The sequence below is a fragment of the Triticum aestivum genome, chromosome 3B, assembly GCF_018294505.1.
Source record: "Triticum aestivum cultivar Chinese Spring chromosome 3B, IWGSC CS RefSeq v2.1, whole genome shotgun sequence".
In the NCBI taxonomy this organism is placed as follows: Eukaryota; Viridiplantae; Streptophyta; class Magnoliopsida; order Poales; family Poaceae; genus Triticum; species Triticum aestivum.
Window position 1 is genome coordinate 433,158,748 of NC_057801.1, and position 16,445 is coordinate 433,175,192.

Sequence of the window (16,445 nt, forward strand, 5' to 3'; positions counted from 1 at the left end):
AGCTCGTCCATTGCCCATGCAGGGCAAGGTGTGCGATGGAGGCCAGATCTGGCCGACCGAGGGGGTGGGGGGGAGGCGTGAACCTCGGGGCAGTCCAAGGGTGGGCAAGGAAGTGCCCCCCCATCCCTTGGGTCGTCGTGGCTGTAATCTTGGGGTGGGGATGGAGTTGGGGCCATGGATGCTAGGGCGGCGGCTGATGAGGATATAGACCTAGGGTAGGGTCACAGACCTGACCTAAGGGCCCCACCCAAGGTCACTACCCTAGAAGCAAAGAAGCTCAAGAGATAACAGGAAGTACCCAAGGAAGACGTCAAGTGTTAGTTCACTCGACCAACCATATCACTCGGGAACCCCAATTTTACGAAGATCACTCGACCATACAAGAAACCACTCGACCTATGAAGACCAAGAGTCAGACGGAACTACACAGGTCGGACATTTGCTCCGTAGTCTTTATAGGCATTAATGATACTTAAAGCTGGCGTTATCAGTAACACCCCTCCTTTATGAACATTGAACCCTCTGTAACGGAGGGGAGCTGGGGGTCCTGGCGCACTCTATATAAGCCACCCCCCTCCTCTGGGACAAGGGTTCGCACCCCCTGTAATACACATGCATATACTGAAATCCAGTCGACCGTCTGCAGGCACCGAGACGTAGGGCTTTTACCTCCTCCGAGAGGGGCCTGAACTCGTAAACACTTGCGTACAACCTCACCGTAGCTAGGACCTTGCCTCCTATGTACCCCCTATTCTTACTGTCAGTCTTAGTACCACGACAGTTGGCGCCCACCATGGGGCAAAGCATCTTAGCGACTTCCGGCGAGGTTGTGTTTCCTTCAGTCTTCTTCAACATGGTTTCCGGCGGCGGCTTGATCTTGGGCCACGAGCTCCGGCTCGGAGCGCTCATGTTTGTCGTCGATGATTCGGCCTGGTTCCAGGAGGTCCCCCTCGACGTCTATGCGCTGCCGATCCGAGGTTCGTCGCACTTCCGCGCGAGCGCCCGAGGTGTTCTCCTCCGGCAACCGTCAACTCCGTACTAGTCGGCGCCCACGTCGACTTCTCACTCCGCTGGACGCCGCCGCAAGCGGTCGGGCCGCTCGCGGCTCCAGCGGTGGGTGAAACACGCGCTGGCTCGGCAGGCATTCACCCCTCAGGTCGCGGCGATCGAGCCCGACATATACCCCTACGGTCCGGTCGACCCGTCGACTGACTTCGCAGGCACACTTTTCGAGAGCAGGAGTTGTGACCCCGCGGCGGAGGTTTTCATGGTCGACTCCCATCGCACTCCGCCTGGTTTCCGCCATGGCGGTGAGAACCGGGCCGATGACGAGTCGCTCGGCCACGAGGAGTACCAGCCTCAGTCTCTCAGCTCGCATCAGAGGGAGGAGTTGCGCCGCCGTAATGAGGAGGCTCTCCATACCCCCATCGTAGGGGAAACCGCCGAGGCCCGGGCCTTGGAGGACGTGCGCCTGGCCACGCTGGCCGAACGCGCCCGTTTGGACAACCTCCAACATTCTCTCGATGAACGCGCCCGTCGACTGATCCCCGGATCCAGTCGGCACACGTGACAGCTGTTTCCACCAGAATCTTACGTGTTCCGCACACCGATCCAGAATCTCGCAGCGGCTATGCGCATTGCGGAGTCTATCCAGCCGTCCCGTTCGGAGGCTGGGAGAGGTCTGGAGCAGATCAGAGCGCTGCTCCGAGCAGCGGGAGATCAGAACTCCGCGGTGTCCTAGTCGCCGAACAGAATTCACAGGCGGTCTGTAAGGACAGAAACCGTTCAGTCGGCACACAATCCTAGATCACTGCTGAGGCAAAGAGATCATGAGCATCACCAGAATCGGCATTTGGGAAGAGCTCGCGGAAATGATGACCGGGAGTTCGCCCGTGACAATTATCGTCGAGTGCCTTCTCCCATCCCGAGGGGCGGGTCGTACGCGCCCCGGCGGTATGACGACAGGCACCCAGTCGGTAATGACCGCAGAGTTCCAATCAACCCAAGGGAGCCTGGGTTCGACGCAAGATCAATCCTCGTTCAAGGCTTGGTTGACCGGAACAGAGCATACAGAGAGGGGCAGAACAGAGATAGATCTAGCGGCAGAGGAGGCCCTGGAATCCTAAAAAGGTGAAAGATCAAGATTGGAACGACGTGATGGAACTGCCGTGTCATATTCACACCAAGAAAGATGAAGAGGGGAATGTTGGGTTTCGTAGTAATTTCAAAAAATTTCCTACGCACACGCAAGATCATGTGATGCATAGCAACGAGAGGAGAGTGTTGTCTACGTACCCAACGCAGACCGACTGCGGAAGCGATGACACGACGTAGAAGAAGTAGTCGTACGTCTTCACAATCCAACCGATCAAGCACCGAAACTACGGCACCTCCGAGTTCGAGCACACGTTCAGCTCGATGACGATCCCCGGACTCCGATCCAGCAAAGTGTCGGGGAAGAGTTTCGTCAGCACGACGGCGTGGTGACGATCTTGATGAACTACAGCAGCAAGGGCTTCGCCTAAACTCCGCTACAGTATTATCGAGGAATATGGTGGCAGGGGGCACCGCACACGGCTAAGGAATCGATCACGTGGATCAACTTGTGTCAACTTGTGTGTTTAGAGGTGCCCCTGCCTCCGTATATAAAGGAGCCAAGGGGGGAGGAGGCGCCGGCCAGGAGGAGGAGGCGCAGGAGGAGTCCTACTCCTACCGGGAGTAGGACTCCCCCTCCAATCCTATTCCAACTAGGATTCCCAAGGGGGAAAGAGGGAGAGGGGTGGCCGGCCACCTCTCCTAGTCCTAATAGGACTAGGGAAAGGGGGGAGGCGCGCAGCCCCCTTGGGCTGCCCCTTTCTCCTTTCCACTAAGGCCCATGATGGCCCATATGGCTCCCGGGGGGTTCCGGTAACCTCCCGGTAACCCGGTAAAATCCCGATTTCACCCGGAACACTTCCGATGTCCAAACATAGACTTCCAATATATCAATCTTTATGTCTCGACCATTTCGAGACTCCTCGTCATGTCCGTGATCACATCCGGGACTCCGAACAACCTTCGGTACATCAAAATGCATAAACTCATAATATAACTGTCATCGTAACCTTAAGCGTGCGGACCCTACGGGTTCGAGAACAATGTAGACATGACCGAGACACGTCTCCGGTCAATAACCAATAGCGGGACCTGGATGCCCATATTGGCTCCTACATATTCTACGAAGATCTTTATCGGTCAGACCGCATAACAACATACGTTGTTCCCTTTGTCATCGGTATGTTACTTGCCCGAGATTCGATCGTCGGTATCCAATACCTAGTTCAATCTCGTTACCGGCAAGTCTCTTTACTCGTTCCGTAATACATCATCTCACAACTAACATATTAGTTGTAATGCTTGCAAGGCTTATGTGATGTGTATTACCGAGAGGGCCCAGAGATACCTCTCCGACAATCGGAGTGACAAATCCTAATCTCGAAATACGCCAACCCAACATCGACCATTGGAGACACCTGTAGTACTCCTTTATAATCACCCAGTTACGTTGTGACGTTTGGTAGTACCCAAAGTGTTCCTCCGGTAAACGGGAGTTGCATAATCTCATAGTCATAGGAACATGTATAAGTCATGAAGAAAGCAATAGCAACATACTAAACGATCGGGTGCTAAGCTAATGGAATGGGTCATGTCAATCAGATCATTCTACTAATGATGTGACCTCGTTAATCAAATAACAACTCATTGTTCATGGTTAGGAAACATAACCATCTTTGATTAACGAGCTAGTCAAGTAGAGGCATACTAGTGACACTTTGTTTGTCTATGTATTCACACATGTATTATGTTTCCGGTAAATACAATTCTAGCATGAATAATAAACATTTATCATGTTATAAGGAAATAAATAATAACTTTATTATTGCCTCTAGGGCATATTTCCTTCAGTCTCCCACTTGCACTAGAGTCAATAATCTAGTTCACATCGCCATGTGATTTAACAGCAATAGTTCACATCACCATGTGATTAACACCCATAGTTCACATCGATATGTGATCAACACCCAAAGGGTTTTACTAGATTCAGTCATCTAGTTCACATCGCTATGTGATTAACACCCAAGGAGTACTAAGGTGCGATCATGTTTTGCTTGTGAGAGAATCTTAGTCAACGGGTCTGTCACATTCAGATCCGTAAGTATTTTGCAAATATTTATGTCAACAATGCTCTGCACGGAGCTACTCTAGCTAATTGCTCCCACTTTCAATATGTATCCAGGTTGAGACTTAGTGTAACTTTTACAACAAACTCTTTTATCACCTCCATAATCGAGAAACATCTCCTTAGTCCTTACTAAGGATATTCTTGACCAATGTCCAGTGATCTACTCCTAGATCACTATTGTACTCTCTTGCCAAATTCAGAGTAAGGTATACAATAGGTCTGGTACATAGCATAGCATACTTTATAGAACCTATGACTGAGGCACAGGGAATGACTCTTCATTTTTTCTATTTTCTGCTGTGGTCGGGATTTGAGTCTTACTCAATTTCATACCTTTGCAACACAGGCAAGAACTCTTTCTTTACCTGTTCCATTTTGAACTATTTCAAAATCTTGCCAAGGTATGTACTCATTGAAAATCTTATCAAGCGTCTTGATCTATCTCAATAGATCTTGATGCTCAATATATAAGTAGCTTTTTACTGAGGTCTTTTCTTTTTAAAGAACTCCTTTAAAACACTCCTTTATGCTTTGCAGAAAAAATTCTACATCATTTCTGATCAACAATATGTCATTCACATATACTTCATCAGAAATGCTGTAGTGCTCCCACTCACTTTCTTGTAAATACAGGCTTCACCGCAAGTCTGTATAAAACTATATGCTTTGATCAACTCATCAAAGCGTATATTCCAACTCCGAGAGGCTTGCACCAGTCCATAGATGGATCGCTGGAGCTTGCACATTTTGTTAGTACCTTTAGGACTAACAAAACCTTCTGCTGCATCATATACAACTCTTCTTTAATAAATCCATTAAGGAATGCAGTTTTGTTTATCCATTTGCCAGATTTCATAAAAAGCGGCAATTACTAACATGATTCAGACAGACTCAAGCATAGATACGAGTGAGAAGCTCTCATCGTAGTCAACACCTTGAACTTGTCAAAAACCTTTCGCGACAATTCTAGCTTTGTAGATAGTAACACTACTATCAGCGTCCGTCTTCCTCTTGAAGATCCATTTATTCTCAATTGCTTGCCGATCATCGGGCAAGTCAACCAAAGTCCAAACTTTGTTCTCATACATGGATCATATCTCAGACTTCATGGCCTCAAACCATTTCGCGGAATCTGGGCTCATCATCGCTTCCTCATAGTTCGTAGGTTCGTCATAGTCAAGTAACATGACCTCCAAAACAGGATTACCGTACCACTCTGGTGCGGATCTCACTCTGGTTTACCTACGAGATTCGGTAGTAACTTGATCTGAAGTTACATGATCATCATCATTAGCTTCCTTACTAATTGGTGTAGTAGTCACAAGAACAGATTTTTGTGATGAACTACTTTCCAATAAGGGAGAAGGTACAATTACCTTATCAAGTTTTCTACTTTCCTCCCACTCACTTCTTTCAAGAGAAACTCCTTCTCCAGAAAAACTCCGAATTTAGCAACAAAAGTCTTGCCTTCGGATTTGTGATAGAAGGTGTACCCAACAGTTTCCTTTGGGTATCCTATGAAGACGCACTTCTCCGATTTGAGTTTGAGCTTATCAGGTTGAAACTTTTTCACATAAGCATTGCAACCTCAAACTTTAAGAAACGACAGCTTAGGTTTCTTGCCAAACCATAGTTCATACGGTGTCGTCTCAACGGATTTAGATGGTGCCCTTTTAACGTGAATGCAGCTGTCTCTAATGCATAACCCCAAAATGATAGTGGTAGATCGGTAAGAGACATCATAGATCGCACCATATCTAATAAAGTACGGTTATGACGTTCGGACACACCATTACATTGTGGTGTTCCAGGTGGCGTGAGTTTGTGAAACTATTCCACATTGTTTTAATTGAAGACCAAACTCGTAACTCAAATATTTGTCTCCGTGATCAGATCGTAGAAACTTTATTTTCTTGTCACGATGATTTTCCACTTCACTCTGAAATTCTTTGAACTTTTCAAATGTTTCAGACTTATGTTTCATCAAGTAGATATACCCATATCTGCTCAAATCATCTATGAAGTTCAGAAAATAACGATACTTGCCGTGAGCCTTAACACTCATCGGACCGCATACATCAGTATGTATTATTTCCAATAAGTCAGTTGCTCGCTCCGGAGAACGGAGTCTTATTCATCTTGCCCATGAGGCATGGTTCGCAAGCATCAAGTGATTCATAATCAAGTGATTCCAAAATCCCATCAGCATGGAGTTTCTTCATGCGCTTTACACCAATATGACCTAAACGGCAGTGCTACAAATAAGCTGCACTATCATTATTAACTTTGCATCTTTTGGTTTCAATATTATGATTATGTGTATCACTACGATCGAGATCCAATGAACTATTTTCATTGGGTGTGTAACCATATAAGGTTTTATTCATGTAAATAGAACAACAATTTATTCTCTTACTTAAATGAATAACCGTATTACAATAAACATGATCAAATCATATTCATGCTCAACGCAAACACCAAATAACACTTATTCAGGTTCAACACTAATCCCGAAAGTATAGGGGAGTGTGCGATGATGATCATATCAATCTTGGAACTACTTCCAACACACATCGTCACTTCACCCTTAACTAGTCTCTGTTTATTCTGCAACTCCCGTTTCAAGTTACTAATCTTAGCAACTGAACTAGTATCAAATACTGAGGGGTTGCTATAAACACTAGTAAAGTACACATCAATAACATGTATATCAAATATACTTATGTTCACTTTGCCATCCTTCTTATCCGCCAATCACTTGGGGTAGTTCCGCTTCCAGTGACCAGTCCCTTTGCAGTAGAAACACTTAGTCTCAGGCTTAGGACCAGACTTAGGCTTCTTCACTTGAGCAGCAACTTGCTTACCGTTCTTCTTGAAGTTCCCCTTCTTCCCTTTGCCCTTTTTCTTGAAACTAGTGGTCTTGTTAACCATCAACACTTGATGTTCTTTCTTGATTTCTACCTTCATCGATTTCAACATCACGAAGAGCTCAGGAATCATTTTCGTCATCCCTTGCATACTATAGTTCATCACGAAGTTCTAGTAACTTTAGTGATGGTGACTAGAGAATTCTGTCAATCACTATCTTATCTGGAAGATTAACTCCCACTTGATTCAAGCGATTGAAGTACCCAGACAATCTGAGCACATGCTCACTAGTTGAGCGATTCTCCTCCATCTTTTAGCTATAGAACTTGTTGTAGACTTCATATCTCACAACTCGGGTATTTGCTTGAAATATTAACTTCAACTCCTGGAACATCTCATATGGTCCATGACGTTCAAAACGTCTTTGAAGTCCCGATTCTAAGCCGTTAAGCATGGTGCACTTAAACTATCAAGTAGTCATCATATTGAGCTAGCCAAACGTTCATAACGTTTGCATCTGCTCCTGCAATAGGTCTGTCACCTAGCGGTGCATCAAGGACATAATTCTTCTGTGCAGCAATGAGGATAAACCTCAGATCACGGATCCAATCCGCATCATTGCTACTAACATCTTTCAACACAATTTTCTCTAGGAACATATCAAAATAAACATAGGGAAGCAACAACGCGAGCTATTGATCTATAATTTGCAAAATACTACCAGGACTAAGTTCATGATAAATTTAAGTTCAATTTAATCATATTACTTAAGAACTCCCACTTAGATAGACATCCCTCTAATCCTCTAAGTGATCACGTGATCCAAATCAACTAAACCATAACCGATCATCACGTGAGATGGAGTAGTTTTCAATGGTGAACATCGTTATGTTGATCATATCTACTATATGATTCACGCTCGACCTTTCGGTCTCCGTGTTCCGAGGCCATATCTGCATATGCTAGGCTCGTCAAGTTTAACCTGAGTATTCTGCGTGTGCAAAACTGGCTTGCACCCGTTGTAGATGGACGTAGAGCTTATCACACCCGATCATCACGTGGTGTCTGGGCACGACGAACTTTGGCAACGGTGCATACTCAGGGAGAACACTTCTTGATAATTTAGTGAGAGATCATCTTATAATGCTACCGTCAATCAAAGCAAGATAAGATGCATAAAAAGATAAACATCACATGCAATCAATATAAGTGATATGATATGGCCATCATCATCTTGTGCTTGTGATCTCCATCTCCGAAGCACCGTCATGATCACCATCGTCACCGGCGCGACACCTTGATCTCCATCGTAGCATCGTTGTCGTCTCGCCAATCTTATGCTTCCACGACTATCACTACCGTTTAGTAATAAAGTAAAGCATTACATCGCGATTGCATTGCATACAATAAAGCGACAACCATATGGCTCCTGCCAGTTGCCGATAACTCGGTTACAAAACATGATCATCTCATACAATAAAATTCAGCATCATGCCTTGACCATATCACATCACAACATGCCCTGCAAAAACAAGTTAGACGTCCTCTACTTTGTTGTTGCATGTTTTACGTGGCTGCTACGGGCTTAAGTAAGAACCAATCTCACCTACGCATCAAAACCACAACGATAGTTTGTCAAATAGACTCCGTTTTAACCTTCGCAAGGACCGGGCGTAGCCATACTTGGTTCAACTAAAGTTGGAGAGGCAGTCGCCCGCAAGCCATCTCTGTGCAAAGCACGTCGAGGGAACCGGTCTCGCGTAAGCGTACGCGTAAGGTTGGTCCGGGTCGTCTCGTCCAACAATACCGCCGAACCAAAATATGACATGCTGGTAGGCAGTATGACTTGTATCGTCCACAACTCACTTGTGTTCTACTCGTGCATATAACATCAACATCATTAACCTAGGCTCGGATGCCACTGTTGGGTTTCGTAGTAATTTCAAAAAATTTCCTACGCACACGCAAGATCATGTGATGCATAGCAACGAGAGGAGAGTGTTGTCTACGTACCCAACGCAGACCGACTGCGGAAGCGATGACACGACGTAGAGGAAGTAGTCGTACGTCTTCACAATCCAACCGATCAAGCACCGAAACTACGGCACCTCCGAGTTCGAGCACACGTTCAGCTCGATGACGATCCCCGGACTCCGATCCAGCAAAGTGTCGGGGAAGAGTTTCGTCAGCACGACGGCGTGGTGACGATCTTGATGAACTACAGCAGCAGGGCTTCGCCTAAACTCCGCTACAGTATTATCGAGGAATATGGTGGCAGGGGGCACCGCACACGGCTAAGGAATCGATCACGTGGATCAACTTGTGTCAACTTGTGTGTTTAGAGGTGCCCCTGCCTCCGTATATAAAGGAGCCAAGGGGGGAGGAGGCGCCGGCCAGGAGGAGGTGGCGCAGGAGGAGTCCTACTCCTACCGGGAGTAGGACTCCCCTCCAATCCTATTCCAACTAGGATTCCCAAGGGGGAAAGAGGGAGAGGGGTGGCCGGCCACCTCTCCTAGTCCTAATAGGACTAGGGGAAGGGGGGAGGCGCGCAGCCCCCTTGGGCTGCCCCTTTCTCCTTTCCACTAAGGCCCATGATGGCCCATATGGCTCCCGGGGGGTTCCGGTAACCTCCCGGTAACCCGGTAAAATCCCGATTTCACCCGGAACACTTCCGATGTCCAAACATAGACTTCCAATATATCAATCTTTATGTCTCGACCATTTCGAGACTCCTCGTCATGTCCGTGATCACATCCGGGACTCCGAACAACCTTCGGTACATCAAAATGCATAAACTCATAATATAACTGTCATCGTAACCTTAAGCGTGCGGACCCTACGGGTTCGAGAACAATGTAGACATGACCGAGACACGTCTCCGGTCAATAACCAATAGCGGGACCTGGATGCCCATATTGGCTCCTACATATTCTACGAAGATCTTTATCGGTCAGACCGCATAACAACATACGTTGTTCCCTTTGTCATCGGTATGTTACTTGCCCGAGATTCGATCGTCGGTATCCAATACCTAGTTCAATCTCGTTACTGGCAAGTCTCTTTACTCGTTCCGTAATACATCATCTCACAACTAACATATTAGTTGTAATGCTTGCAAGGCTTATGTGATGTGTATTACCGAGAGGGCCCAGAGATACCTCTCCGACAATCGGAGTGACAAATCCTAATCTCGAAATACGCCAACCCAACATCGACCATTGGAGACACCTGTAGTACTCCTTTATAATCACCCAGTTACGTTGTGACGTTTGGTAGTACCCAAAGTGTTCCTCCGGTAAACGGGAGTTGCATAATCTCATAGTCATAGGAACATGTATAAGTCATGAAGAAAGCAATAGCAACATACTAAACGATCGGGTGCTAAGCTAATGGAATGGGTCATGTCAATCAGATCATTCTACTAATGATGTGACCTCGTTAATCAAATAACAACTCATTGTTTATGGTTAGGAAACATAACCATCTTTGATTAACGAGCTAGTCAAGTAGAGGCATACTAGTGACACTTTGTTTGTCTATGTATTCACACATGTATTATGTTTCCGGTTAATACAATTCTAGCATGAATAATAAACATTTATCATGAAATAAGGAAATAAATAATAACTTTATTATTGCCTCTAGGGCATATTTCCTTCAGGGAAATTGATCCTCCCCAAGCATACCACTCGACAATGTCGACTCCTGATTCAGAGCTTCTAGAAGAAGGGGCAACCCAGTGAAAACGACAAAGATTCTGAACAGGAGGAAGACAAAGAGGAAGAGGAGGGTGGATATCCCCAAGTCAACGCCACCCTGGTGATTTTTGCCGACGTCGAGAGCAAAAGTCGACCGAAAGTCATTAACCGGGAGGTGAACATGGTCGCTCCGACGACACCCATGTATCTGAAATGGTCGAAGACTCCTATCACATTTGATCAGTCAGATCACCTGCCACGAGTGCCAACACCTGGCCGACAGGCGCTGGTGGTCGACCCAGTGGTCGGAGGCACCCGACTGACCAAAGTTCTGATGGATGGCGGCAGTGGCCTCAATATTTTGTACGCCGAGGCTCTGAAAGGAATGGGCATTCCGATGTCTAAACTAAGCGAGAGTAACATGAGGTTCCATAGAGTCATCCCTAGGAAGAAAGCCGAGTCACTCGGCTAGATATCTCTCGATGTGGTTTTCAGCGATGAGAAGAATTTCCGCAAAGAGAAACTGACATTTGAAGTGGTGGATTTTCAAAGCGCGTATCATGCCATTCTGGGCAGACCCTCCTATGCCAGCTTCATGGCTCGACCGTGTTACGTGTACCTCAAGATGAAGATGCCTGGCCCCAAAGGCGTGATTACCGTTCGTGGTAACCAGAAGAAAGCGGAGGGCTGCCTCCAAGATGGTGTGAAAATAGCAGATGAGCAGATGGCAGCTGTGGAGTTCCAAGAGCACAAGAGAATGACAGATCCGAGTGATTTGCTGCGTGCCAAGAGGCCTGCCTTGGAGTCTGTGTTCCAGTCGGTCGGGGAAACCAAACTGATTCGCATCCACCCGACCGATCCCAATGCTGCTCCGACCCATATTTCCATGATGCTCGACAGCAAATAGGAAGCCGCGCTCACCCAGTTCCTCCGTAAGAACTGGGACATCTTCGCATGGAAGTCGTCTGACATGCTAGGTGTACCCAGGGGGCTGGCTGAGCACTGTTTGCGCGTCGACTTGAAAGCAAAACCGGTCAAAGAACATATCCGTTGGCCCACCACGGAGAAGAGGAAGGCCATTGGTGAAGAAGTGGCTCGACTCCTGGCCGCAGAATTCATTCGCGAGATCTACCACTCAGAGTGGCTCGCCAATGTCGTTATGGTTCCTAAGAAAGACAAATCGCTACGAATGTGCATTGACTTCAAGCACATCAATCGGGCATGTCCGAAGGATCATTTTCCGCTGCCCCGCATTGATCATATAGTCGACTCGACTGCGGGATGCGAGCGAATGTCCTTCCTGGACGCCTATTCCGGGTACCATCAGATCCGACTGTTTGGGCCCGATGAGATCAAGACTGCCTTCATCACCCCGTTCGGGTGCTTTTATTATGTCACCATGCCCTTTGGCCTCAAGAATGCTGGAACGACGTTCATGCGCATGATCCAGAAGTGCCTGCTCACTCAGATCAGTCGGAACGTAGAAGCCTACGTGGACGAGATCGTGATTAAGTCACGCAAAGGTTCCGACCTGCTGACTAACCTCGCTGAAACCTTTGCCAACCTGAGAAGGTACGATATCAAGCTCAATCCATCAAAATGCACATTCGGAGTACCAGGCGGAAAGTTACTCGGTTTTCTCATTTTCGAACAAGGAATCGATGCGAATCCAGAGAAGGTTGGCACGATTCTCTGGATGAAATGCCCAGTGCGAGTGCATGATGTTCAGAAGCTCACTGGTTGCTTGGCTGCATTGAGTCGATTTATCTCACGACTCGGTGAAAAGGCATTGTCTCTTTACCGACTGATGAAGAAGTCTGACAAGTTCGAGTGGAATGATGAAGCCGAAGCAGCGTTTGAAGAGCTCAAAGCCCTGCTTTCCACCCAGCCGGTGCTTGCTGCTCCAATCAGCAAGGAGCCTCTTTTGCTCTACATCGCAGCCAAAGGACAAGTCGTCAGCACAGTGCTCACAGTCGAGCAGGAAGAGGAAGCCAAAGCCTTCAAAGTTCAGCGCCCAGTCTATTACATTACAGAAGTCTTGACCCCATCTAAGCAGAGGTACCCTCACTATCAGAAGCTTGTTTATGGGATTTACTTAACCATGAAAAAGGTTGCACACTACTTCTCTGATCATTCAATTTCAGTCGTCAGCGACGCTCCTTTATCAGAGATTCTGAATAACAGAGATGCAACTGGTCGAGTGGCAAAGTGGGCAATTGAACTGCTTCCATTAGATATCAAGTTTGAGGCAAAGAAGGCCATCAAGTCCCAAGCAGTCGCAGATTTCCTTGCAGAGTGGACAGAACAACAACAGCCGATCCAAATCCAATCGGAACATTGGACCATGTTCTTTGATGGGTCCAAAATGCTGAATGATTCTGGCGCGGGGGTGGTTCTAGTATCCCCACGAGGAGACAAGCTCAGTTATGTCCTTTAGATTCACTTTGATTCCTCCAACAATGAAGCTGAATATGAGGCACTTTTATATGGGTTGCGTATGGCCATCTCACACGGCGTACGGTGCCTGATGGTCTACGGCGACTCAGATTTAGTGGTCAATCAAGTGATGAAAGAATCGGATGTCAGAAGCCCTGCAATGACTGGTTACTGCAATGCAGTGAGAAAGTTGGAGAAGAAGTTTGAGGGGTTAGAGCTTCACCACATACCCCGTCTCAAGAATCAAGAAGTAGATGAATTGGCCAAGATAGGTTCCACTCGGAAGCCTATTCCCAGTAACGTGTTTTTAGAACATCTCCATACCCCGTCCATACGATAGGATCCCTTCAAGGAAGAGCCCCCACGACCGATAAGTTCAACCAACCCAACTGAGATTGAGATTCCAGCCGTGGTCGACCTGATTATGGAAGTCCTAGTGATCACACCCGACTGGACTGTGCCATACATTGCATACATTCTCAGAAAGGAGCTCTGAGAAGATGAAGACGAAGCCCGTCAGATAGTCTGTCGATCCAATGCCTTTACAGTGATGAAACGTTAGCTGTACAGGGAAAGTGTCACAGGAGTAGCCCAGCGTTGCATCGCCCCTGAAGAGGGTCGAATGATCTTAAATGATATCGACTTGGGGACCTGTGGTCACCATGCGTCCTCTCGGACCATCGTGGCCAAAGCATACCGAGCAGGATTCTATTGGCCATGGGCAAACGAGATGGCAAAGGATATAGTCGACAAATGTGCAGGCTGCCAGTTTTATTCCAACATGTCCCACAAGCCAGCATCCGCCTTGAAGACTATCCCTCTTGTCTGGCCATTTGCAGTCTGGGGGTTGGATATGTTGGCCCCTTCAAGACCGGCGCGAGTGGTTTTACCCATGTGCTCATGGCAGTCGACAAGTTCACCAAGTGGATTGAAGCTAAACCCATCAAGAACCTCAGCGCTAGCACTGCCGTCAGTTTTGTCAGAGAGTTGATATTCAGATATGGAGTCCCTCACAGCATTATCATGGATAATGGCTCCAACTTTGATTCTAATGAGTTCAAGGCGTTCTGCGTGACCCAGGGCACTCGGGTCAACTATGCGTCTGTCGCGCATCCTCAGTCGAATGGACAGGTAGAGAGAGCGAACGGTTTAATCCTCCAAGGATTAAAACCCCGTGTGATGCTGATCTCAAGCATGCTGCTGGCGCCTGGGTAACTGAGTTACCTTCTGTCTTATGGGGGTTGAGGACAACACAAAATCAGTTGACTGGTCAGACTCCTTTCTTCTTGGTGTACGGTGCAGAGGTTGTGCTCCCTAGTGATTTGCTGCACAATGCCCCCAGAGTGGAACTATTCATAGAAGCTGAAGCGGAACAAGCACGAGAAGACGTCGTTGATCTCCTAGAGGAGGAGCGCGAGATGGCTTTGATCCGGTCGACCATTTATCAGCAAGACTTGCGTCGACTCCATGCCCGGAACGTCAAAGCACAGGCATTCCAAGAAGGAGACCTGGTTCTTCGAGTGGATCAGAAGTGACCTCACAAACTTGCCCCGGCCTGGGAAGGCCCCTTCATCATCACCAAGGTGCTTCACAACGGAGCCTACCACATCTACAACATAGCCAAGAAGATAGACGAACCACAAGCATGGAACGCAGAGTTGCTCCGTCACTTCTACACATAGATCACTCGACCTGACGAGTTGTAATAAAAGTGTTTTAGTTTGCTTTCCGAAGACAAGATTTCTGCAATATCATAATGATCAGTTTGCTATGAGCATCTATGTCTAAAATCCCCCAGTGGGTGACTTAGCCGCGAATCCGATTCGCCTAAGTTGAAAAAACTCCGAGTGGAGAGCAATCCTCCCACTCGGGGGCTTAGCTACGACCCTGTAATCGCCTAAGTTAAAAACACTCTGAGTGGAGAGCAATCCTCCCACTCAGGGGCTTAGCTGCGACCCCATAATCGCCTAAGTTAAAAACGCTCCGACTGGAGAGCAATCCTCCCACTCGGGGGCTTGGCTGCGACCCTGTAATCACCTAAGTTAAAAACACTCCGAGTGGAGAGCAATCCTCCCACTCGGGGGCTTAGCTGCGACCCCGTAATCGCCTAAGTTAAAAACACTCTGAGTGGAGAGCAATCCTCCCACTCGGGGGCTTAGCTGCGACCCTGTAATAGCCTAAGTTAAAAACACTCCGAGTGGAGAGCAATCCTCCCACTCGGGGGCTTAGTTGCGATCCCGTAATCGCCTAAGTTAAAAAATACTCCGAGTGGAGAGAAATCCTCCCACTCGGGGGGCTTAGATGCAACCCCGTAATCGCCTAAGCTAACAATAATTCCGAGTGGTGAGCAATCCTCCCACTCGAGGGCTTAGCCGCGACCCCGCCTAAGTTAAAAATACACTTCCGAGTGGAGAAAAATCCTCCCACTTGGGGACTTCACCGCTACGAAGTACCACGGGCTTTCCATCCCTATCCGCAGGGACGACGAGGTGTCGATTGAACACCTCTGAGCTACGCCACAAATACAACGTGCGTTCTATCCCTATCCATAGGGACGATGAGGTGTCGATTGAACACCTTTGATCTACGCCACAAATACAACATGCGTTCTATCCCTATCTGCAGGGACGACGGGGTGTCGATTGAACACCTCTGAGCTACGCCACAAATACATTGTTCCGTCTCTACTCGCAAGGACACCGCGACTGAGCTCCGTCACAAGTACAACGTACCTTCATTCGGAAAAGGGTGAGAAGATCAAATCCACTTGGAACCGGGGGTCAATCGGAAACAATATAAGAAGCAGAGCAAAAGCCACGATGTTCAAAGAAATTCAAGTTCGAATAAACCTAGCAAAAGTTCAGAACCGCAGCGGGAAAGAGTAATCGGGCATCAGGCCCGAAAGAGTTTTAACGGTTACATAATCACTCGGCATTCCGAGGCAAATAAATGTGGGGCATAATGTTTTTTCGATCACTCATCCAGAGAGGGGCTGGCTGGATCACAGAAACTGTCGAGGTCAATGTTGTCTGCAATGCGGGTGACAGCCTCAAGGAAGGTGTCCATGAAGGACTGGAAAGTGTGCTTCTTGGTGTTCGCAACCTTGAGAGCCGCCAGCTTCTCTTCTCTAGCATCTTTGCAGTGCACTCGGACCAATGACAGGGCAACATCAGCCCCACAGTGAGCGGCTGATTTCTTCCATTCCCGCACTCTGCTAGAGA